This window comes from Lepidothrix coronata, unplaced genomic scaffold, assembly GCF_001604755.1.
Source record: "Lepidothrix coronata isolate B3197 unplaced genomic scaffold, Lepidothrix_coronata-1.0 Scaffold51, whole genome shotgun sequence".
Lineage (NCBI taxonomy): Eukaryota > Metazoa > Chordata > Aves > Passeriformes > Pipridae > Lepidothrix > Lepidothrix coronata.
Genome location: NW_016690231.1, coordinates 4,626,519 through 4,651,770, shown reverse-complemented (window position 1 = coordinate 4,651,770; position 25,252 = coordinate 4,626,519). Strand labels below are relative to the sequence as shown.

Genomic DNA, 25,252 nt, shown 5'->3' with positions numbered 1-25,252 from the left:
TCCACAGCCTTGGCTTAGGATTCTCTTCTCTCATGGGAGTGGGGAAATGTTCCTAAGAGTTGGAGAGGAGGGTTGATCAAAATACAGAATTAGATTAACTAACAATATTTAATCTTCATTTCACCAGTGTTTTTCACTGAGAAGGTGAAGCGTCAGTTATTTTTAATTTTGATAGTTTGGGAATGTTTCATGTGTATGGTGGGGGAACACTTAGTACAGCTGGACTGAAACAAGGATCCACTTCTCATTGGAAAAGGTGTTTGGTTTGCCTTGAAACTTTAGTTTTTCTTCTATTCAAGTCCTGCCAGCACCTCAACTTTCTCATTCATCTACCCATCTGCATCTATGAGCACTAAGGATGCGGCAGTGTTATGTAAATTAATTTGCTGTATCTCATATTCAGAACCCTGAAGTGGAAAAAGGAGTTAACTGTGTTGATTTTGGCCTGGTTGGGGCATGAACAGGTGTCTTGTCTTCGCACTACAAGTGGGTACACGGTGCTGTGTGCAACTGGTGGCATCTTGACACATCAGATTGTTTTGCATGTGTGTGACAAATAAGGTTTGTAATAGGAGGCCTGACAACCTCTTGCCGTGTTAGCAGACATTGCTGTGCTCTGCAAACAGAGATGATGTGAAAAGCGTTTCTTGTGGATCTGGAAGGTGCCAATACGCCATGTGACTTGACACAAACTCAGTCTTGTTGATGGTAATGGAAAGAGATTTTACATTTTTAAATGGTTCGGGTTCTACAACCTTGTTCCCAGGCTGATCCCCATCTCCGAAAGCACTGACATGACAGCTCCTGCTAATTAACTCCAGGCAGCTCCTGCAGAACTCGGCGCTTGCTCCGGGGCCGGGCGCGGATCTGCAGAGCACTGTCAACAGATGTGGCAGGGCTGCACCGAGAGCAGGGACTTAAAATACCTGTGATGCTGAGCGGGCCTGGGATGGGGATTTTGGAGGAAACCATCACTAAAAGGGCACCCTTGGTTCGTTGCATCTCTTCAGACTCCCTCTGTGCCATGTGGAGGTGTGCTGGGCGTGATCCCTCCTGGGTGAGGAGCTGCATCAAAGGGGCTGCCGAAGGTTCAGCCTCTGCTCTTCTCCAGAACTTTCTTTTGCTGGGGGCTATCCTGTCTTATCCCTGCTGTGATTAACATTGGTGCAGATAAGAAAAGGGAAGAGTAAGGTACTGAAGATGGAATTAGGAGTTTTTTGCCTGTGAGCACCCGGCTCTGAGTTCAGTTACCTCTGTTAATGAACATGAAACTGCCTTGAGCTGACAAAACTGCTTAAATACACAGTATCACAAAGGGCAATTTAAGGAAGACAGCTGCAAGATAAACACTTTCTTCATCCATTTCTTTTATTTTTTACCTTGTACTCAGGTTGGAAACACAGGTCAGAAAAGGTTCCTGATTTTGAGTGATCATTTCAAGTTTGGGGCCATGCTGTGGCTCTTTGCAAACTGTGTCGCCTGGTAAGCAAGTCCCTGCCAGGGAGCTTGGGGGGGAGTCTTTGTTTTGGACAATATGCTGAGTAGTTCCTGCTTTGTGCTGCCAGACAATGATGGCATTGATCAGTTCTTGTACAGCTCTTCATTAGCTGGCAGTGCAGTAAATCACAGTCTTGTTTAAACAAGTCAGACACAACAGTGATTCGGTCGTTGATGCAGTTAGTTCTCCTTCTATTCATTACATTCAGCGTAATGAATAGTATTAAAAGTAGAAAAATGTGTCTACTTTGAAATTCCCTTTTTTCCCAAGATGTTTGGGGCCATGCATTGCTCTAATTTTATCCTGGTAAAAACCAGATTACTATCTCATGAAGCTGATGAAGTATTGCTTTGAGCGAGCACATTGATCTCAATTTCTTCATATTCCTGCTGATGCAACAGAGAGTTGCTTTTGTCCTTGTGTTTACCCACGAGTTTTTGCATGGTCTGATAGAAGAAGGCCAGTGTGATGGTTTGCTGACAGCTTTGGGGAGGAAGGACTTTCAGAAAGAGCAGGAGACAGAATATTGCAAGAAAATTGTCAACATATCTTCTTGTTTTGGGTGCTCCTCCTGCTCCCCATGTGATTTCTGTCAATAAAGGACCTGTAAGGAATGGTTTTGGACAAGGCAGAGCAGGGAGCTGTGCTGTGTGTGAGGTATTTAATGCCTCCAATGGCTGCCACGTCTGCCTTGGACTCTTCACTCAGCCAGGGTATAAAAGAAATCATATTAACAAAGTTATTGGATCCCAGATGAATCAAAAGAGCTGCAGGAGAAGAAAACAGTGACAAATGAGTCTGCCATCCTGAGGCACAGCAAATGGTGCTTACAGCTAAAGCTATTTCACTTCTTGCACCACTCGCTGCCAGCCCTCCGGTGCTGCGTGGGCAGCGGGGAGCGAGGCGGTGCCGGGACGGGGATGCCTCGTGCTGCCAGAGCTGCCAAAAGCCCCCGTGTGGTGGGACCAGTCTTGATTTAGCTCTCTGCATGAGCTTTCCTGAGCCCAGGGAGCAGATCCCGAGTGGTGGGGTTCACCTCTCATCTCCCCCCAGCTCTCAGTCTGCCACCCAAAAGCCCCCTGCCCTAAGCAGCGCTGGGTGTCAGTGCCCTGCGTGCAGCAGTGTTTCATCCTGTGTTGGGAGTTACACACAACTCAGTAAAAGGAGAATGACTCTAAAATATGTTCTCCTTAGGATCCCTGCGGAGATGCTGTGGGTATTCCCAGCAGAGGAGGAATTGGTCTGAGCAGCAGGATTTCCAGGGGCGTCCCAATGAGGAGGGTGCTCCTGGGAGGGCCATATTCAAGCAGCCTCGTGTTTGCAGGGCAAATCTGTCACCTTTGTCACTCTGAGCCATCAGGCATTGCTCCAGCAGATCTCCCTCTGCTCTTGCCATGCCTTCCTTTAAATTGCTTGCTAAGACCAACACATCACAACATCCTTTTGAAAATTTTCCTGCCAAGGGAACTTTCTCAGTTGCTTTTATTCTCGCTGTGTGGCCCAAGCTTTTGTGGCATTAATGAAGGAGTCCTCAAATGCATTTTCACTAAATCCCCATCTCTAATTGTCCTGGTCCTAGAAGACAGCAAGTAGGAAAGGCAGAGAGCAGAAGTGTGGGATAGGCAATGCCTTGTTCATGGGCTTTCTAAGCATCTGCTCAAGTTAATGAGGGTCTGCTCAAGAAATGTGCCAAGTGGCCACAGGAAGCACATGGGTGAACTCTTTGATGCAGATCCCTTGTGGAAGATAGTGATAAAATGCACCAAGTGATGCTTGGGGACAGTCTGAAAAGTTAGTCCCATCCTGGGAGGTGGCAGAGGATGAGGGAGAAGTGGTAGCAGACTGTGAGAATCTGGATCAGGATCCAAATGCATTGTGAGTATTGGATCTGGGAGTTTGGCTTTGGCCCATCTCTAATTTAATTTGCCTGGCCAGAGTCTTCTCTCTCTTACACAGAAAAGAGGGGTGATTTAATTGACTTCCGTAGAGTTGCTTAGGATTTGTGCCAGTAAAACTATTTGAATTTGGTTGTGTGCAAGACACGCGTGGGGGCCAGTGTTCTGGCTTCCTATTTCTCTGGGAAATTTGTTAGGGGCTGTAGTAACCCTGAGTGGGTGGGTGGACAGGACCCAGATGGATAGGGAATGGTCATGTTTTGAGTACTGTTTTTAATGACACACAGTAACACTATTAGTACATTCTTAATTATTGCATTTCCTGCTGTTATCTCCGTAATGTGGCATAAGTACCTATGCTCTTCAGTTAAGATGACTTTTGACTCACTTGCCAAAGCTAATAACCCTTTAAAAATAATTTAAACGCTTTCAGAAGTATTTCCCTGATGCTCTTGGGACCAGTAGTCCTTGATTTGCCATAGAGCAGATACAGAATGAATAGCAGTACTGTGGACTCCCTCTAACAGCGACCTTATGTGAGATGTAGTGATTACAGCAATTAAATCCTCTTTGCCAAGGCAACCAGGGCTTTATTTCGAACTGAAGTTAGATTTTTTTTCCCCCAAATGAATCTCTTCTGCATGCATTATTCATTTTTCTTTGGAACATTTAGCCTGTACGAGTTCCACGAGCTCAAATTCGGTATTATTATTTATTAATTATTGCATTGAGGTAACGTCTAGGACAATCTACCTCTAGGGGGTCAGAGAGCACAGGGTTCCCCTGTGCAGCCACAAGCAGAGCAAGGCCATAACCTTTCTCTCAAGGTGAAGGTTGAAGACTTTACTGCATTTGTAGAAGAACTTATGAAGAGTTTGCATTCACTTTTTGCTTGACCCTAAAACCCCTATCAAGGAAGTTTGTGGTATTTTGGTCCACTGAATGCTCAGGCCAGTATAGTTTTGACCGTACTATTAAAATTATTTACTTAAGTGTTTGAAAAAAGTTGGTTGTGTCAGCTCAGCCTTTTTAAGTCCAACTATGTTTGGGTGAGTTGAACGTGGAACTTCTTGTCACTGTGGCTCTGTCTTGGAGAAGGGGAGGTCAGTGATCAGCAGGTATGGTTAAGATGCAACATTTTCTGTAACCGTTCTGGAAATTCTGGCTTAGGGTGGTTTTTGGAATCCTTTTTTTTTTAAAGAAGAAAAAGTGTTAAAGAAGTGTCAATAACCCTTCCTTTGAATGTGCTACATTCTTATTTTAAGATTGAGTTCATTGTCTCTTTCTGCTGTTATATAAATAGCCTCTTGATTGACAAGAAAACTAAAATGATTCTGTTTAAATCTGTACTGCTCTCCTAAGAAATCTACATTCATTATTCCTGGGATGACTGAAAGATTTACAATAGTTTATAATCTGGTATCATTTCATTCTTCTTCTTGGTGTTATTAATCACCTTGTCATAAAACGTCAGGAGAACTTTGTTCAGCTTGCATGATTTGGGCTGAGAAAGCCATACTTTAATATTAATGTTTCGTAGGAAATTGGGTAGATATCTTTGCATTCTGGGAACCATAAAATGGATGAATGATGTCCTTTGACTCGATATTAGATGCTTACAGGCTGCTGAAGCATGGTTGAAAGAAACCTGCAGCTGTACCACCACGGGAAGAAAAATGACCGTGCAGGGCAGATCTGGTTCAGGTCAGTATTTGGTTGTGGGCATCTGCAGTCACAGGTACCAGGGAGGCTGGTGTTTGTGGTTGATCCTTCTCTGTGTTAGCCCTGGACTTCCATCCTGGTGTGTCTCATTGGGCGACATGAAACCCAAGTCCCAATTATTTGGTCATTTGAAGATTCTGGGTTGCATTTCATAAGCCTGGAGGCAGTCAACCAAGATCCTGGCTGGGTTTCAGCTTCAGTAATTACAACTTGCCAGCTCAGATTTTCTCTGCCTCTTAAATCACATCCGCTATTTTTCACTTCCTTTACTAAACTGCTGTGTCCCCTGTGCTGTTGTTGATGATAATAGTTCTAATGCTTCTCCTATTTCTGTAACGTTATTTTATCTGTAATGTCTCACAGTGTTGGTACAAGAAACGTCTGTCATTGCTTTCGTTTTACAAATTACTATTTTTATTGCTCACGTTCCAGTGATATACCTCAAAGAGTAGGTGCTTTCCAAAAGGAGGAAGGCAATGCCCCTTCTTCCCCCAATCTATTATTTTTCAGTGAGGACTGGGGGGCTGATGGGATGCTCCTGCCTTGCCCTTTGAGTCTGTTACCAGGGCAGACGTATTTGGGATGGCCCAAAGGGTACCCTACACAAGGCTGGTGAGTTGGTGGGCAGGGAGGTGCCACCCTGTGGGTGCCCCCTGTGCTACCCCCCAAGTGGTGATGCTCAGTCCACCTTCCCAGGGGCTCTGCCCCTCCGCCTGTCCCTTAGAGGCCCCGGCTTTTCCCAGCTCACCTGTATCCCCTCCATCCCAGCATCCCCACAGGAATGCAGGGCAATGCACGGGCTCGGATCTGTGTTCAGGCCAGGAGAGGGCAGAGTGGACTTGTGTCTGAGGCAGAAAACCCTGACAAAAGTCAACAGCTGATCGGGAGGGGAATAATTTTGGGCAAGAATGTGGCTTGGTGCTAGTTCTGGTGCCCTGGCTGGAATGGGAAGTTGCCTGACGGGCTGTGATCCCTCGGAATGGACCCAATGCATCACCTCACCTCAAAAATGCCTCTGTGGGGGGACATTTAGCAACTTGTTCCCCCAAGTGTGCAACCCCCCTGCAAAGGGCAGAGACATGGCAACCTGCAGGGCTTCTGCAGGTATTATTTCTTACTGAGGAAGAGCAGGTCTCTTCTGAGGTGTCCTCCACACATCCCTGGGATGTACCCAGGCTGTGGGCTCACATAGGCAATTTGCAACCCGAAATTGAAATGCATGTAAAGTGGGTTTATGAGTTTTTCTTTACCCCTCCCCCCCTGCCCCTTTCTGAAAGCTGGTGCATTTTTTTCTCTTTATGAATGCACTGTGCCCCTTGTATGGGATGGATATTGCAAATGCACTTCATAAAGCAAATTTCCCCACTGGTCTGAAGGTTAAGAAGCTGTAAGTGAGCTTGTCTCTTTGCAGAACAACTTTCTTTTTGGGCTTGAAAAACAATGGAAATGTAGTTAATGTTCAGCCTGACAGAGTCTTAGCAAACGTATTAAGGGCTTCATTTAATAAAATCATATTTCACTTTCATAGACAAGAAGCAGAATAGAGTTGAGTCTTTTTTAATGAATAAAGTCCATAGTAAGGCACTTACAATCTTTCTTTATGTGAGGCTCATTCTCGATTTTTTTTTTTATTATTATTTTAGGAGCCAGGAAGATTTAGTGCAGCATTTTCTACATTTTGTCGTGCTTCCTTTGGAACAGAATGGAAAGGGAAATGTATCTTAATGTTAAACAGACATGAAACAAAAATGTGGTTTTTCCCCAAAGAAAAGTTAAACATTTGCAAGAAAAATGTTCTTTACGACAATTTCAATTCTGTTAAAAACACATTTACTGTCAGAAAATAATGGTGCTGGATGAGCTCTAATAATAAACCAATTTGTGTACCACAGGAGTGGACTTTTTCAGCCTTTTGTTGTAAGTCATGCTGGAAGGGCTGCCACTGGGCTACAAGAGCACAGATATTTTCACACTGGGATTTGTGTCTGCTTGATTTATGTGAATAACTCCATTGAAGTACAACTGGGAAAAAATTCATCATGTGACTTCTTATTAAAACATTGCTTTTTTTTTACTCCCCTCGGTGATGTTTGAGCAGCTCCGTGTATTTTTCTCTCAGATTTCTCTTTTTTATTTCTCTTTTCTTAAGTGCTCTCTCTGCACAGTGCCTCGATTGTACCACACACAGAGCAAGCGACAGCAAACTCCTCATTTCTGGGTAACTGGCCTGCTGCAGCTCACAAATGCCATTAATGGGCTGGGTGGGAGATGCACTCCTGGAGCACTGAGGTTGCACAGCGCTCCCCTTTCCTTCACTGATCCGATTTGTCGAGATCAGCAGGTGCACCAAAGCATGCAAATCTAAAATTTGCTTTGAGGAAAATTGAGTGGCATTTTTCCCCTGAAACGAGCTGTTCCTCTGAACATCGCTGCCAGCTCGCTTGCTTGTGAGAATATTTGCAGAAATGGGATGCAAAAGTGGTACAAATGCAGCCAAATTGAATACATTTACAGATGTAAAAGGCTGGGCTTTTTTTAGGCTTGCGAATCTCTTTGGGGCGAGGACTGTCACTTTGTGTAGATTTATAGTGTCTTGTGTAATAGGTCCCTAAACACATTGGCCTTCAGGTGCCACTGCAGCCTGGTGGGTTTGGTGCTGGTGACGGTGACAACGCTGGTCCCACCCAGCTTACAGACCTGCAGGTTTCTATGACGGTGCAGGTACCTTTTATCCTCTCTGGGCCACAGTCAGTCATGCTTGATAGCAGTGTGAAAATTGGATTTGTCAACTAGTAATCCCTCAGTGATCGATAATTAGTTGTAATTATGCGCTGTTTAAGTGCTGTGGAGAGAAAATTGAAGTTTGTGGCCGGAGCAAGGAAATGAAGAATGGCAGGTACACCAAGCTGTTTGGCATAAGGGAAATTCAGTTAAAGAACTGAACTCACGTGAAAAATGGTGAGTCAAACTGCCTTCTACAGCCAGGCCAGGTCACACAGCTGGAGGGGCAATAGTGTTTAGGCTAAGCAAGCTAAAATAGTCCTTAGTGAGGGTGCTGCCCATAAAACATCATGACTTGGACAACAAGGAGGTTTGCTTTTTATTTGTGTCTCCCACAGATGTGCCCAGTGTGAAATGCCATGAATAAGCTGTTATTTGTGTGAAAGTATCCTTTGAAACTTCTTTGTTTATAATCAGAACTCACTCCCCCACCCTTTTTTGAATTTTTGTCCCCTATATGTGCTGAGAGAGGCTGGAGTCCCTGCTTGAGTGTTAACTCCTGGGACTGTGCCATCCTTTGCACTCTCTCTGGAAAGGTGCAGCTTAGACGCATGGTTTGGTTTCAGATGGAGGAGGAAAGGTCTTCCTTCTTTTTGCTTTCTTCTCCGTTCCAAAGAGCACAACAGACCAGGTTTCCAGATGGGCAGGAATGTTATTCCACCTGTTTCTGAAAATCTGGTTGCGTCTGGCCTGGGATTTCTGTACCAACTTTGCAGATAAATCTGTCACTGGTAATTCTTCTCAGTCAAAGAGCCAGAGAGGCTCTGTGTTTCTTTATAGTATACCCATGGGTGATTTCTACTGCCTCGTATGCCTGATTGTCATTCTCTAAATAGACATGCAAAATGAAACTGTTTAACTGCAGGAGGTGGGAGTGAACTAGCTGGAGTAGACCTATTACCCAGTGGTATGTGAGAAAGAACCAGCAAAATTTATGGTTTCTGAAGGAGCAGTATATTTTTAAGCTTCTTGTATTCCTACACTTCACAGCTCAGATTAGCAGATTGTTGACAGCTCCATGATATATTTGCTGTCACCTGGCTGGAGTCCGAAGCAAGTGATAAATTTTTAGTTTGAATGAGCTTGTGTGACATGCAATGACAGATATATTTTTTGTTACTACAAGTATGTAGCGTGTTCTGTGGTTGGGGATTTTGGTGCTATTCTTGGTGTGGCCGTGTGTGATTTGCTTGCTTTCCTTGTGCTTCTGTTTCACCATCCAAGAAAAGGTGGAGAAAATGACACTTTTCTCACTTGCTGTGATGGCTCATTCTTTTTTTTTTTTTTTGCGATGTTAGAGCCTGACAGAGGCTCGTATCATCTTCTTTGGGTTCAGTAAAGCCCATCTGCTGGCAGGAGGGAGGAAGAAAAAGAAAAGAATCCAACATTTCCAGTTGCTGTTGCTGAATTTCATGTATCTCGGGTATATGTCACATGGATTTACATTCAAAAACTTGGAGTGTTTTCAGAGTGATAATACTATATTCTGGGAAGATTCAGCTCCCAAAATACACATTCAAGGTGGGAGAAGGGACAGTGTGAATCAGTTTTGTCTTCACATGACTGAACACCTGGAGGAGCTGAATTTACAGATTTTGATTGCAGGTAAAACCACAGTGCTGTATATTGGTGAGCTCTATTCAAACAGAAGAAAGATAAATGCTAGTTTATTGGATTCTCTCATCTTTATAGTTTCTGGTGACTAAATTTATCTCAACAAATTCAAATCTCTCTTCCCCAGGCCTTTTAAAAGGTCTCACATATATCAACATTAATAGGATGTAGCAGTGTTGAAGCTGGTATTCTGCTGCTTGAGAAACATCTGAGTGAGGTGAACTAGCTTTGCTTGCAGTGGGAGAAGGAAGAGAAGTACAGTGTTACACCTCAAGTCTTCTGCTTGCTGGGGGAGCTGGAGTTGGCGATGGACTGTGACGGAGACTTTGTCATCTGTGATCAATGAGGTGTCACACACAATGTTCAAAACCACTGCCAAGTGTAGCTGAGCACTGGGAGATCTGTTTAGGCTAGAAATTGTCTTTCATTTGTAAAATCAGCTTTTACTAGCTTGAACAATAGGAAGTTTGAAAAGAAAGTAATTATTATATTCCCTGGAATAGAAACATTGAATTTTCTCGCTGAAGACTTTTCAGAAATACATGCCCACTAATTGCTCTTCACTTGGAGGATAAAAGCAGTGGTTTCCAGGCCAGGTAATGCACGTCCGATGTGACTTCTGGAAAGAAGCAAACAGGGAAAAGAAATTCTCTGAGAAGGCTGCTCGATCTGCTGGGGAGGAGAATGGATAGAAGTGCAACACTGCAGTGCAAGGGCATTTGCCAGGAATTCTACTCAGGCATGGAGCACGGGGCTGTGGGGCACTGGGAAGTTGTCCCTTCCCTCCAGCTCCAGGTGGAGCAGGGACCTGCTCCTCAGGGCACACAGAGCATATGTGTGCAGATGGACTCGTGCAGGGCCCCATTAGCTTGTGCTGTGTGCCCTGTGTGGCTGACGTGGCGCGGGGAGCTTGGCAAAGGGTCATGTCAGTGGAAAGCAGTGCCCTGTCAGGGAATTTCACAGTACATGCACATGCAGCCTCCATGGGTCAGGCCTGATTAATGGATTTGGCCAGAAAACCAAAGGGAGCAGCCAGTTTGGGAAGTGGCACTGCTGTCTGTGTGCCCTCCAAACTGCCAGGGAGGGAGCAGCAGCAAACTTACTGAGTGGGTAAAATAAGCTTTGCATGTACAGGAGGTATATGTGTAAAGAAGCGAAGCCCCACCTCTACTGCACTGTGTGTTTTTGTACTGTTCTGGAGAAAGGTTCAAACTGTACCTAGAAATAGGTCTTTCTGAATTTGAGAGCAGTTTCATGATAGAACATGGCAAACAAAAACCCATGAATATACATCATTAAAATACCTACTTTAAACTTCATGTTGTACGGATTTATATTTCCTAGACATTTTTCTTGAGGTTTTAAACCCTGGATACTTCCAGAGAGCAAGAGATTTGGTGCCAACAGTCCATCATGTTATAAGACCTGTATCTTTCTAGCTACCTTGGAGTGAAGGGTAGCACAATTCATGGATTACAGGAATTAATATGGTTTCTTTTATGTGTAATTATGGAAGGCAAATGTATTTAAAACAAAAGAACTATCCAGGTCCATAAACCCATTTTACTTCGAAACAGATGGTGGAGGCAGCAGCATCAAGAGACAGGGAAGCAGGCTCTTTCCATTTCAAGGAAACGTTTTGTTTTTGTGCAGGCAGAGCAGGGCATTAAGCCTGGGCAAAAAGGTTGAAGGTTGTGTCTACTCAGCAATACTTTGAGAGGGGCCACATATGGAGCTGGCATCCTCTGCTTTTAGTGTAGCTGTGTTTTCTGGGCAGACAAAGGGTAGATGTCCAGCCCAGATGCACCTCTGCGCCCATGACACTTCTCTGCTGCCTGCTTCTTGTTCAGCTGCCCACATGTCCTCCTCCAACAAGGGCAGAGACACTGTTCAAAGCACCTCTAAAACTCTGATGTGCTTAGACATCAAAAATGGGAGGTGCACCTCTCTTGCTATGGAGTCCTGGTGATCGCTCGCCTTAGGGGGGAGAGCATATGTACAGCAAATGGACACTTACATAACCCTATTATCTTATACTGTGTGATTTCAACTGTTGGTTTGCCACAGGGAGCTGGAGGAGAAGAATTAGGTAATATAAATAGAAAGATGACATCCTCAAAAAGAGCGCCATTCAGCACATATTGCTGACTGGCCTCATGGTTCGGAGCCGATAAGCAAATTTGGCCTGAATCCTGTTGCAGCATTTTGTGATGGCACCAGCATAGCAGAATTGGCAATATCAGCAGAGGTGGACGCTGTGGATGTGATCCCTGCCATCCGCTGCCCGCAGCGCTGACTGCAGGAGTCTGCCTCTCAGTGGCAGAAACCTGGGGCCAAATTAATTGTGATTAATTTTGATTACAGACCATTCCCTTTGAAGTGACTCTCAAGATGAATTTGTCCCATGAGTGCTTTAAAGGGCAAGTTGCTCAGAAGTGCTTCTGCTAATGCATCCTCCAGGTTTATTTCAAATATCCTGGGTTTTTTTTTCCGTTCAGCAATTGGTTCCTGGTACAAATACAGACACTTTGCATTAATTCCCTATAGGGCTTCTGTGCCATATTTTTAGGCTTTTGAGTGGCACTGTGGAAAACATGAAAGCATTATGGTAATGATCAAGGCCAATTCTTGTCTTCTTTATTCAGATATCAATTAGGGAAAAGAAAAATCTGTGATGCTTAATCATGCAGAAATCCTGCTAAGAGCTCATTTAAGGGAGGGTTTGAGTGGGGACCTCAAGATTTGGCCCCTAGTGCATGATGAATTTTAACAACAGCGCGGTAGTGATTAGGTGGAAGAATGTGAGTATAAGTGGTTGAAGTGCTGGAATGAAAAAAGAGTTAACAGCATTGTCTGCTCAGCACCACAAGGAGCTGTTGTATATTATTACATTTAAAGAAAAGGAAAATACAATGAATGCACTTTTAAGCCAATTCCTCCCACCGTTCTTTTCATTTGTTTGGGAATATTCTGTGGGACTGACCGAAGGCTTTGTCTGGTGTAGCAGTAGCCTCTCAGCTGCCTAATAGCAGTGAAGGAAGTATGGAACAGCACCTTCTCTTACTTATTTACTCATAAAAAGCAGTGTTTACAGAAAGCTGTGCTTTGACCCACGTTTTAAGAAAAGCCACCCGTGCTTCACTCCTTTCAGTCTTCTGAAAGCTCACGTGATGAGAAGCACTTCTCACCACGAGCAAACTGCCAAATGCATTTGAAATGGAAAATTTCTGATTGAAATGGGCATCTTGGAGCTTCCAGCTGCTGGCGACCGTATGGCAAAACAATGGCGACGTTTGCAATTGCTCTGCAAAAGCTGCTTATCCAACAATCAGGACAGCTTTAAATATTTATTTGAGACTGGTTGGTTTTAAGTATTGCTTTTTGTCACACACACTCTTTGTCTAATTAAAACAGGGTGATGGCAGCCAGGGATCCTGTTTACCCACATCATGAGTGCTGAAGGTGGGTCATTTCAGGGCCTTACAGGTCCCTGCAGAGAGGAAGAGGAATTTGGAAATGCTTGGGTTCACTTGGAAACAGAATTTTGAAGACTTTTCTAAACAAATGTGAAAATTTCAGAGGAGGGATCAAGAGCAGAGGAAAAGTTCTCAGATTTTTTTCCATTCATAGGTAGCGATAGAGAGCAGCAGGAAGCTCTGAGGCTGGGGCACTGCCCAAGGACTCGAATTGGGTTGGTTTTCTGTGTCATCTTTCCCCATTTTCAGCTAAGGTAGATGCTGACTTCCAGCTATGCTCCCTCCTGTGTTCTCTGTTCACCTTTGAGGTCTGTGGTTGGGTAGTTTGTGCTCGGGGGAACTTTTGGTGTGTGGAAGGGGTGAGGGAGAGCTTTGCCCTTCACGTAGTCTCTTGCTCCTCTTCCACAGCTTGTTCATGGGTCTACAGCAAAGCTTTTTCTGACTCTACAGCTGTGTGACTCAAGTGCAGGACACTGGTGTGGCTGCAGCCAGCTGCCGTGTCATGGGGTAATGGCAGCTGGGAAGAGAGGGGCTGTCCATCTGTGTCCCAGAAAGTCCTGTACATAGGTAGAGAGGCTCTTTGGTGCAGAAAGTCCTCTTGACAACTAGGAAATGTAATTCTGAAATTTATCCTTACAAGTCCTTCTGACAGCTGTTCCTATTAGGAACTCAATCAGTACAGCATTGTGAATTCAGTCAAGTTTTCCCTTGACATGCTATGAATGTATTAAGTGATGAAATGTCATAGAATCAAAGCAAATTTGCACTTATTCCAGAAAGAAATCTGAATATGTAACTGTTGTAGTGGTGATGGGGTAAGCAGAGATTTGCATTCCTTTTGGTGTATAATGGAAATTCTGAGTAGTTGGACTGACCTCCCAGCTAATTTAGTGGTAATCCTGCCATAGCCAAATTGTTTCTCATTTCTAACCATTTTTGGCCAAGTTTGAATCCCAGTGTTTCTGTCTGGTTGGCTCTAGTTTGCAACTGAATAATTTAAATGAATAAAGATTCAACTCCCCTGTTCTATTCCCATGTACTCTTTGCAGAATTCTCTTCCTGAGCTGTAGGAAGTGATCAGGGGTGAAAAGGGGGACTTCTTGCACCCAGCAAATCTCTTATTTAAGCAAACTGCCTCTTGTCTTGAGTCACCTTGAGGAAAGTAGCTTTTCAGTAAACAAAGGGGAAAATCTGCTTAGTACATTTTTGGTTATGAGACTGTAGCTTGTAGCAGGCTCTGCCACTAATCTGTCTGATGGAGGAATGGGCACCTCTTAAGAAGCTGCGGCCCAAAATTAATTTCGGCAAATGTATTCGCTCTTTGAAGAAACACTGCTGAGGGTCTGAAAGCTGTTGGGAAGCTTGTCCAGCTCAGGAAGATGTGGTGTGGGTTGGGTGTACTGGGAGGGGATGTTGTGGCTGAGCTGGCACTGCTTGTCCTGCTGTGGGACCTGTGGGACCACACACCGGGGTCACGGGGTGGGCACGGAGCTGAAACGCTGCCTCTCTTCAAGTCCTCCCTGGCTGGGAGATGACAAACCCATTATCCTCTCCAAGCACTGAGGTCTTCTGGCTGCTGAGCCATCAGTAACACATCCCGTCATTTCCCAGACAAAGCTTTCCTGTTCCTTGGGTTTTGTGACACGTCCGCATCCGTCGCTACCGCTCCGCCGCGTCGCCGGCTGTGTGAGCCTTTCACAACACATTGCTCTGCACTGAGTGTCAAAAAGCCACTCAGAGGCATTGAGGTCTCTCCTTGCTTTGTTTCAAGCCTGAAAACCTTGAGATTTTTTCCACGTTTTTGTTCAAGCCAAAGAAAACTTGCACTGGAAGGAAGAATCTCGGGATTTGGCTTTACAACCTAAACGCAGCTGATTTTGCCACATCAGTGGTTTATCTGAGCGAGGTTTCCAGCATTGTCTCCTTTTAGGGGCTCTTGTCTCCCTTGTTCTCCCTCCCCCTCTGCACTGTGTAGTGCATTTGGAGCCTTCCGAGGCCATTTCCAAAGTGTTGTGATTCATCGGTAATTACTCTGCTTTGAATCTATTGTTAGTTTACTTTTCACATAAGTCATATAAGTCCCCAGCTTTAAAACCTGCTCTTCAACTTTTATTTCATTCAAGTTTATATTGGTCTTGGAAAAAAAAAATAATCTTGTGCACTTTTATTGTCTTTTAGCATCTGCTTCATTATTCGTTATATTTCAATAGTTATTTATTCCAATGAAGGAATATAAATGTTGGAACATTCTGCAGAAAGTCAAATGAACTGCCAGCAGTAAATAGCATTTTTGATCAGTTTATTCATTTTTCTTTCTGCTTGCAAATTGCTTGTAAATATGCCTCCATTTGTACAACTTTGGTTGTTATTTGAAATTATTCTGCAAAGAGAGATTACTTGAGTTGTTTCATACTAGGCGGGCTTGCAGGATTTCATCTGATCAACTATAAGCTTGGTGTTATTTATTTTTAAGAGTAACCCTTCTGTTTGTACAGTGTGCTTTGGCAGGCAGCACGGGCTGTCCCGATGCATTGGCTTGCAAGCTTTCTCTCTACATCAGCTTTTAACTAATTTGTAGGAGTTAAATAAATATCAATGACTGTGCTGTTTTGTTCCTAACTTTGATACATTTCCAGCCCTTTGTCCTTGTGTTTGTTTTGATTCAAGTTGTTGGTCTGCATTCAGATTCCAATTAGTTTTTCCCGAAGTATTTTCTAGCAATTCTTAATGGGTGCGACCTGCCCTGTCCATTTGTTAGCCTGCTCTTTATAAAAAGTCTTTAACATAGGACTCTTTGAAGCATCTGCAACCCACCAAAACCTAAAAACCCTTCTGCTACGAATTTCCCATCAAATTTCTTTGCTCCACAGAGCAGAACTGACTTATCTGCGAGTTCTTAAGGTCGACAGAATTGTTCCTCGTGAGACATTCAGTGAAAATGAAATCTAAAATCAATGGTCATCTGCTGAAACAGCACCTTCCTAGACATTTAAGGTTTGAGCTTACTGGTACTTCATGACTGGCATCTTTGTATGATGGTCATGGGGAATTCAAGGAGTCACAGCATAATTTCTCCCCTTATGCAATGCTTTACGTGGCTATGTAAAAGTAATCTTACATCGAGTGTCATGTTCAGCGTAAATCAAGAATGTGGAGGAGGCTGCACTTTTAAACCTGTGGCAGGAAATCACATTAAATTCAGTGTAATTACATTGTTCTAGAAATGTGATTATGTGTTTCAACTACCGGCCTCCCACTAAATTACTTCAGATCAGTCTCAATCTGTGGAATGAAATCTGCCTGATTTAGATGTAAAAAATGCAATAAATATGAGGAAGTGCATTTTGCATTTATATTTTATGCTCACCTGTGGCTGTTTATTACCTTCTCCAAATCTAGCCTTTCCCAATCTCACCTGCTTCATGCAGGGAAATTGAACCCTGACTTTTCTTAATATCATGATTTAGTCTTTGCAGTACCTCGTGTATGACATTAGCTACTTAATTTCACATAAAACTGCAGAGAGATCTTAACTGCAGGAATATTCCGTAAAGGAAGGGTTTCCCCAAGTGAAAATAAGATAAAATGTTCTCAGGACTAAGTAAAAACTTGAATGTAATGGTACTGCTGAGGTTTCACTGTTCTAAAAGGTAAAAAAGAGGGATAATATTGGTATTTCTGATGAATGAGCTTTAGACTATAGCTTGCAGGTCCACTTTTTGAAGCCCACTGCTGTGCTGGCAGTGTTATACCTGAGAATAGTTGAGCCTGAAGTTAATTGAGGATGATGGCTTGACAGTGAAGATTCAAGTGAGGAAGGCAACACTGCCAGGAAGGAAGAGAGCACTTTCTCAACTCCACTTAAAAAGACTTCATCCATATATATAGTGATTTTCTGAATGGTGCCTTTGTAATTTGAGCTCTTCATCAGCAAATCAGATCATTTATAGCCTAACTATCAAATTAGAAAGCAATCTCAGCCCAGTAACATACTGTCTTGGCGTTTAATATCCACAAGCTATTGACGTGAGTAATTGATAACAAGGTTTTGTATCAGCAATTACTGGCATGGAAGATGTCACTTTAATGCCCCAATACTTGACTCTAGGATAAAGTCAGATATAGTGACAATAATTGCTGGGGGAAATAATTACAACCACAATCACACAGGCATCGACAAACACCACCTTTGCAGGAGACTGATCTGAAAGCTGAGCTCTAACTTGATGTTAATGTTGCAATTGGAAAACAATTGCAATTTGTAGGTGCAAAATTGTGTCCGTAAAAATACCAGGCAGGTTGCTTTGCTTGTGCTTCTTTATCCCTTGGATCTTCTGTAGGAGTAAGCAGAGTTACCCAGTTGTTGGATCAGGCTGCATTTCTCAACCTTTAGTCCCAACAGCATCTCCTGTGTTCAGAGCACCACCAGGATGGGTGACTCTTTGAAAGTGGAGAGTTTGATTTGTGAATAAATCTTCTCCAACTCTCTCTTTAATTTAAGTACCAGATAACTTTAAGCCTCCCTCCCCCACCTCCTTTCCATACTAAGTCTCAGTGAATGGGTCTTCCCCTTAGTTTTAATGGGTCTTTGAATATCTGAGCAGTACAGTCAAAAGGACCGTGAAAATAAAGGTTTCACAGCTGTAGAAACTACTCAGATGTTCCATGAAGATGAAGTAGGGAAGGAAATAATTAATCTTTCTGTCTTTTTCAAAATGTGTTAAGATCAGACCAGGTCATTTTCTCTGAAGAGCTGGGGAAGAGCTCAGGGGGAAAAGGGCTTGTCTCCAGAAATTAATCTCCTGGTCTTCAGGATTAGGCTCTTGAAATATGTCTGAAAGTGACTGCTGTAAGAGAACATGGAACATTTATTCCATCCTGGTGCATTTTATAAACCATTTCAAGTATGATTAAGCTCCCCCTCCCCCAGCTGTTTCCAGGTATTCATGGGTGCATGATGAGTGATATTATTTCATGAAAATACCGTCTTTTTGGTTTTCACTGCTTTATCAGATTTTTCATGACCCGAGAGATACATTTTTCTGCTGGAGTGAACAAGAAGGCTGGGCTGATGTGGCTGCATGCAGGGCTTTCTCTAGCCCTGCTGTCAAGCCTGGAGAGCAGAGCTGTCCTGCCTGTCCCCATGTCCCCAGCTGTGGAGGAAATCTGCTCCTCTGGACACCCTGGGAGGGGAAGACTCCAGAGAGACAGTTCTTTCCTTCCAGGCACAGGGAAGAAGAGCCACAAAGACACTTGTTTTACTTGTCCCCTTGAAGCAAGAGAGGAGCGGCTGCTGTTTTCCTGCTCAAGCATAACTAGTCATAATTAGTTTAGCCCTGGGTTACTGGTCCTTTGCTGTATGAGCTCAAGAGGGGGTGTGTGTGGGTGTGTATGTGTGTGTGTTTCTCATAGTTAAGAATTCTGGTGTAAAACCACGCTGGCATCATCCTCGCTCCAGTCACAGCCATTTTTTGACCAGCCCCAGATTTCCCAGCAGATGTTAAATGTTCTTAACGTGTAAAGACGATTTTGACCCCAGATGCCAAGCTGTGAGACCATCATATGGCACCACGGAGCCGAGGGCACAGTGTGCTGCCCCTTGTTAATGTGACTTAACAGCTGATTTCCTTTACTGAAGGTTTGGAATCCCCCCTAAGCACAGCAGATTCCCTTGCTGAATTAGATCGTCTTTCTGTGGTTTGAGCCTCTATATCAGAACAATTTCAGTATTCAATCCTCTAAACAAGGCTCATTAATCACGAATTCATGACTAACAGGGTTAGGGACTAGTTACAATTGGAAAAGCGGAACAGGAATGGGAAGTGCTTAATGCTCAGTTGGATACAGTGTCTCACTGTGAGTGTTTTTCACTGAAAACCCTTGAATGCACTGTAATGGATTTTAGCTGGTTTTATAGGTAGTTGATTCTGTGCCCCCCAACTCCTCCCAGTGGGAAAGCCTGATTTTGGAGTGTTTGTTATGGCAAACACAGTGTATGCTTTGAAATGCTGAAAGTTTGAGAGACTTCTTAGTAGCCAGCACTTAGACCTCTCTAGTCTTCATAAAACATGAATTGCTTCTCCTCCCCCTTTTTTGATCATGACCTTTTGCAGAGATGATTTTTCATCTGGTTTCTGAGGATGTATAGGAGCTTGAATCTTGGAGTGGTCAAGGAAACAGGCTAACCAAAATCAAAGCTGTGAGAGTGGCTCACTGGTATCCTCACAGTGCTGGGAGCTGTCCCTTGCTGTTTGTCTCACTGAAGTTCCCTGGGGCAGCACTGGGTGTTGGAGCCTGTTGTGCTACTGCCTGTAAGAATCAGCTCCTGGTGAAGGACCTTTTTTCAGTTCTTCGCTCTTGACGTGCTCCTGAGTGAATGTTGTTTGGTCCCAGACTACTGAAGCAGCTCATTTAGCAAGGATGTTGTGACTGAGCCACGGTGGAGGATCTGCTGTCCTTACAGGGGGAATGCTGGGACTGCAGGTGAAACCAGAACAGAGAAGTCCTGGTGGCAAACAGACCAGCTGGTAAAGGAAATGTGATAAAGGATAAAGTACTGGTGTTAGGAAGGAAAGGGAAAGCTGCAGAGGGAATGATGCTATCACCTCTACTGATTTAGGAAGTGAACTGACCTCCTCTACCTCTGTGCTCTTCTGCACATATAGACAAAACAGGAGCACCTTCCTCTGCCACTTAGGTCAGGTGCCTCCAGTTTTTGATTATGGCCTTTTTGTCCTGTTATGCCCCCAGGTTTTTGTTACATGCACAGTGCCAGGATGTAGGTCTTTGTTAGGGATTAATGATCTGGAAATGGATTTGCTCCCCTGAAATCTGCAAACGTTTTAAAAAGAAGTCAGAAGCACAGTGTGCAGCTGCCTTTTACCCTGTTTATTGTTGTGCCAGACCTGTCTGCCCACGTGTTACATCGTGTTGGAATCCATCCTGAAGCAGGCTGCTGTCTGTGACTGGTTTTCAGCCCTGCAAACACTAGAGTTTAATTTAAAAGTTGCTGTAGGGATTAAGGAATCCTTCCCCAATCCTGCTGGTTGAAGGTGAGTAATTCCTTTCAACAGGCAAGTAAAATGCCATTAGTTTCTTGCATTACCATCAATCACTGTGGTAAACGGCAAGTAATTTTTGTGAGGTGGCTGCTAAATTTTCCTGACAGCTTTGCAAGGCTGGATAAGCTTTCTAAGCTGCAGCAGCACTGTGAGCAACAGTCTTTGGAGGGCTGGATCCTCCTGACTTCTTTGCCCATCTCAGGCTCTGGGGCTGCTGGGGTCTTTCTGTGAAGCATCAGCTTGCGGGATGATATTTTGGCCAGATCTGGAGAACAAAAGCCTGGACTTGGAGCTTCAAGGCATACAGAGGGGAAAAATTGTCTCCTCATCTTCATAGTTAGAAATATTGGAGGCAAATCCAGGCAGACAGTGCTTTGGCACCATCCAGTTGTGGGGCTTTGTCTGGACTTTATTGTAGTAGATTATGGACCCAGCTGTGCTCGGAGGAGAGTCAAAGCTTGGGACTTGGAAAACCCTTGCCAAATCTGCAGAGATCCAAAGGGGGATTCAAAGAGTCATTGTCAAAGTTCAACCTACCTGCAGAGGGTCTTCAAAAAGCTCCTGAGAAGCAGCACCTGAAGAAACCAAACTGGGCTGCCAAAGGTAAAAGCCTGTTGGCACAGGGGCCAAAGGGCTGATTAAGGCTACTTGAGCACCAGAGCGAAGAGCTGATTCTTGAAGAGAGTCTTGGCAAATTGTGGTCTGCAGCTAGAAAAGGAATCTTACAGTAAAAAAATCAGAATGAAGGGGAAAAAAGAGGGAAAAAAAAGTCTTTGATGTTTTATCCCAGCTGGAGGGCTGGTTCTCGTCAGAATTCGTACATTATTAACCTGCTTGGTGGTCATTGGTGCCTGGAGTACAAACCACATAATCATAATGCTCACTAAAGTTTTCACTAGCAGCAGAAAAATGCTTTTTTTGCTGTAATATATGATGCCACCTTTTCAAGAAAAGTACTGGTCTGAGCTATGCTGGAAATTGAATTCTGTCTTGTGGAAAGGGAGATTATTTGCCGAGGTCTCCTTATTCACCGTCCTAGCACATTCTGCTCAAGGTAAAGGTGCACTCCAGGATGATTGATTGGCAAGCATGAGAGGACTGCTGTTCCATGTGACAGGGATATAAAGAACGATATTTTTATTTTTTGACAGTGAAGGGGAAATGGCATTACTAGCAATATTCAGCAATGTACTCTGCAGCCCCAGTTAGCTCTGCATATTTTATGGCATCCATTTTCTTTCTTCGATTAAACAACATAAAACCCCATAAAATAATCCAATAAAAACAACAACTACTAGTTCAGGCAAAGTTCTTGTGGCCTTTTTAATTTTGGGAGATTTTTCATTGCTGTGGTTTTTTTTTTTTTACTCTTCCCTTTAACTCTGTCCCTTGTGCTCAGGTCGGTGTCTCCTTGCCACAGCCTGGGTGGAGGTCCTGGTAACAACCTCTTTTGTGCTGCTTCTTTATGCAGAATGCTGAGCAAGCATGGAAAAATGTGCCATAGGTCCCTTAAAGACCACAAACAGTCCAACAAATACAACAAACTCCAGGGTTGACTGTAATACTCTGCAGCAACCCAGGAAAGTTCCGATTCCAAGTTATTTATATTATGTCTGGTAAAAGATAATTATTTGTAATAGTGCAAATTATATTAAATAAACTTTTTTCTTAGAGGAAATGTATGAGTCCCCAGTGTGGTGAGCAAATTCAGCCACAGGGATGTTTTAAAAGGTGTAAACCCTCACTCAGTGCTGACCAAGACAATGCCATGGAGCTCATTATCTGCTTTTGCAGGGAGAGAGGGGGAAAGTTTTTACTTTGTTGTTGTTTAGGTGCTTCCAGAAACCATGACCTTCAGGGCATTTTTTTTTTTTATTTCATTTTATTTGTAGAGGTAGAAAAATGACTTCTTTATAACAATTCTTTGTCTCCCAGGAGGCCTGAACCCTATTCAGGCTGCAAACATTTTTGCTGTGCTGATTCCTGAAAGGAACCTTTCAATAAAAGGAAATCTGTGAGTAGCTTTGTCTTTGCAGGAGGAAACCTCTGGCTTACTTTGATTTTTTTCATTATTGTTTCCAAAGCTGTGTTTCTGCATGATTGCAAGAATTCCGAGTTCAAATACTTTGGCCACCTTCAGGCTTGGTAATGCATATTCTCCTGTACTTCTGGGCTTTAAGAAAGAGTTTCATTTATCAGAGCATTGCACTGGTTCCAAGGCAAAGGACATGGTCTGAGTGTTTTAGATCTTTCAGAGTAAGGTCGAAGAGACTGAAGGGGATTTGATTTTTGTTCTGTAGACACGTGTTACAGAAAACCACTCCAGTGTTTTATTTCTTCTCTCTACAGAGGAGTTAAACCACAAATTGTTGTGTTGGAGAAAAAAGGGCACGCGGTTCAGCTCTTGGAGATGTCGAGCAGCACGTGACAGCAGACACTCCTGAGCTCTTTGAGTAATCATCAACACACCATAGACTCAGTTAACTCAATGGAGGCAGTGGAATAAAGGAAAATATCTCTGCTCTTTCAGGGGACGCAGAGGTGTGAGCTGCTTGTGCGTCCTAATGAGAAAGGGACGTTATGAGTTGTTTGGATGTTATGAGTTGTAAGGATCATTTAGGCTTGGAAAAAGACCTGCTGTCTCCTCCTGATCAACAGTAGTAATGGTTAGTTCATGTTTATTGGATACTTTGAATGTGTAAAATGTCGAATGATTTTTTTGTGTGTATTTATTTGCAGATTATGGGCAATGTTTCCTGCCCTCCAGGCAGGCAAAGGACAGAGGACCTGCTCCTCTTCCATTCTGGTGTAGCAGGAGTCTCTGGGGCTGTCAGGCCTTTTCTCCTGCTGTGAAGGGTTTGCTGGAATTTAAGAGCTTTCATCACAATCTAGACCCACATTTGCTTATACTATAATTAAAGTAGTTTGTATGTCAAAGGCAAAACGTTTTCAGGTGGACTCCCATAAATTTTGACTTTGAGCTTTATTAAGAAAATGCCAATTGCTACAGAACTCTTTGACCTGCAGTTTTAAGTACTACTGAGAAATCACAGAAATATACTGAAATGCAGTATTTGTACAATTTTTAAGGATACAAATACACAATGTCTCCATAGAAATAGTAAGGTTTTTTTGACAAATTTCCATACAAAGTTAACATCCTTATTCCCATTTTGAAGTTGTCCAGACAGTTAAATGGTTAATAACATGTCTTTAGTCAATGGATTTGGACCTGATGTCTCCTGCCCCAGTGCCTGGCAACTATTTTTCTCCCAGAGGGACAAAATTCCACTGTTGTCATATTTCAAAGAAAACAGTGCTCACTGTGGGAGACGGCATTTTCATTTCATATTACATAAAGACTTCAGAACCTCTCAGGTTTCCATAGCAGTGTTGGAAACCCATATAAAACAGGTCTGGTTTGTGACAGGAATAAATAAGAATAAAAATTAATAGCTTTAATTTCAAGCCAATAAGTGTGTCTTTCTGCTGTTTTTCTAAGCTCTATTTGCTTACGCAAAAGAGAGAGAGCAGGTTGAAAAATGGAGTTTCTGCTGAAATGTGAAGATGAAATCTTAAAATGTCTTCTCTCCTTTAAAAAAATGACAAAAATTGGGAATTTTCCATTGGATATGGAAATATAACTTGATGTTTGTCTGCTTTGAAGTTGACCACATCCTTTTTGCTGATTTTATAGTCTTATGTCTTGAAAATGTTTCTGAGACACCTTCCCTTTCAAAAAAAATTCCTAAAGGGGGGCATCTCTTCTGACCTTCCTTCACAGATGTGAAATTTAACATTTCAGTGTTAAACAAGTGCTTTAAAATTCATCAATCTGGTGATCTAGAACAGCTGAGGAACTCTCCTAAAATGTTTATACAATCTTAGGAGAAGTGGGGATCTCTTGAGGGAAGCTACTGCACTTTTTTTGGAGAAGTTTTATGTACAGTTTGATGAAAAGAAGGAGGAAGAATTTTTGGTAAAATACTCCCCCCGTCATCATCTCCTGTTTTTCATCCTGTCTTATTTTGATCATGCTTCTGTAAAAGCTTCCTCAAAATCATAAGCCATCATACTCAAGGGGAGGTTGTGTTAATTTGTCTTCCCTAATAGTTAATTTATCACATGGAAAGCGCTTTACTGTCAGAATCCAAATTAAAATCCTGTTTACTCTTTTCATTATTCAAAATCCAATATGCTAGTGAGCTTGATGGTTAACATATTTTGAAACATTTGATGGGCTGCAGAAAAAAAATAAAAAAGGTTGATCGCTTCACCTTTTTGGGCAGAAGAGTGGTAATTGTATCATTCTAAATCTTTAGCATTGATCCCCTCCATGATTTCGAAGGGTTCTCTGTTCTGTGAGTTGTTGGGCTTTTTTCATATCAGCCCCCACATCTGTTGAGCAGCTTCCCTCCTGCTTTGCACCACGCTGGTCACTGAACCTGATTTGTCTGCTTTGTCCTACCCAGTGCTTTGACATTGACTTTTTTTTCCTTGAGCGTGTGTTGGATTGAGATATTCTGATGTACGACAGTAATAACTGCTTTCATAGAAGCTGCGTCCCCAAATGTTTGGCAGGGTTAAGTAAGACAGCTACAAAAGGTTGGGTAAAAATAACTGCTGCAGGGAGGAAGTGAGGTGTGCCAGAGGGAGGGAAAGGCAAATCTCCCGGGGTGGTGCAAAGGTGAGAGAGTGCTGAGGGGATGAGGTACAGAAAGGGCATTTCCACGAGGTGCAAGGTGGCTGGGAAAGCTTTGACCCTGCAGTGGGGAGTTGTTCTGGGGGAAATGGGGCCAAGGCAGGCAGAGCACAGTACACCCCTGGCTTGTTTTGGAAACACATTTGGGCCAATTATGCATTGATTGTGCAATGAAAGGTCAGTCACTGGGGTAGTTTTTAGCATGGATGAAATTTGGAGGTCAAATCAGTTGACTCTGGAAGTTGCTGCCTCTGTCTCTTAAGTACTGAGTTATCTTTATTCTCAAGGGCAAACATGCTTTCTTTCTGTCCCACCGTTGAGTTCCCACATTATTTCCCAGGTAATACCTATTGCCACTGGCTTTATATCAGGACCACATTAAGTTTTTACCTGCTGGTACCATTAGTCAAACCTTTTTATTTGGGATTTCCTTTTATCTGGTGCCTTGCAGTGGACTTCTGTTCCAAATTGCTGTCTGCCTGGCATCTACCTACACCTCTACC

The 25,252-nt window shown here is 43.2% G+C and overlaps 1 protein-coding gene across 5 annotated transcripts in view; it reads left to right on the top strand.

Moving 5' to 3' along the window:
• Positions 1–25,252, top strand: part of TMEM132B (transmembrane protein 132B) — a 229,843-nt gene that overhangs the window by 70,135 nt on the left and 134,456 nt on the right. The window contains exon 1 of one of the 5 annotated variants that reach the window (XM_017815612.1): positions 10,073–10,106. The exons of 3 other annotated variants lie outside the window; for them this stretch is intronic. The gene's annotated coding sequence lies outside the window, so the exon portion shown is untranslated. Of the gene's footprint in view, positions 1–10,072; positions 10,107–19,959; positions 20,039–25,252 lie in introns of those variants that run through there. One more of the 5 variants, XM_017815609.1, reaches the window with a different exon arrangement.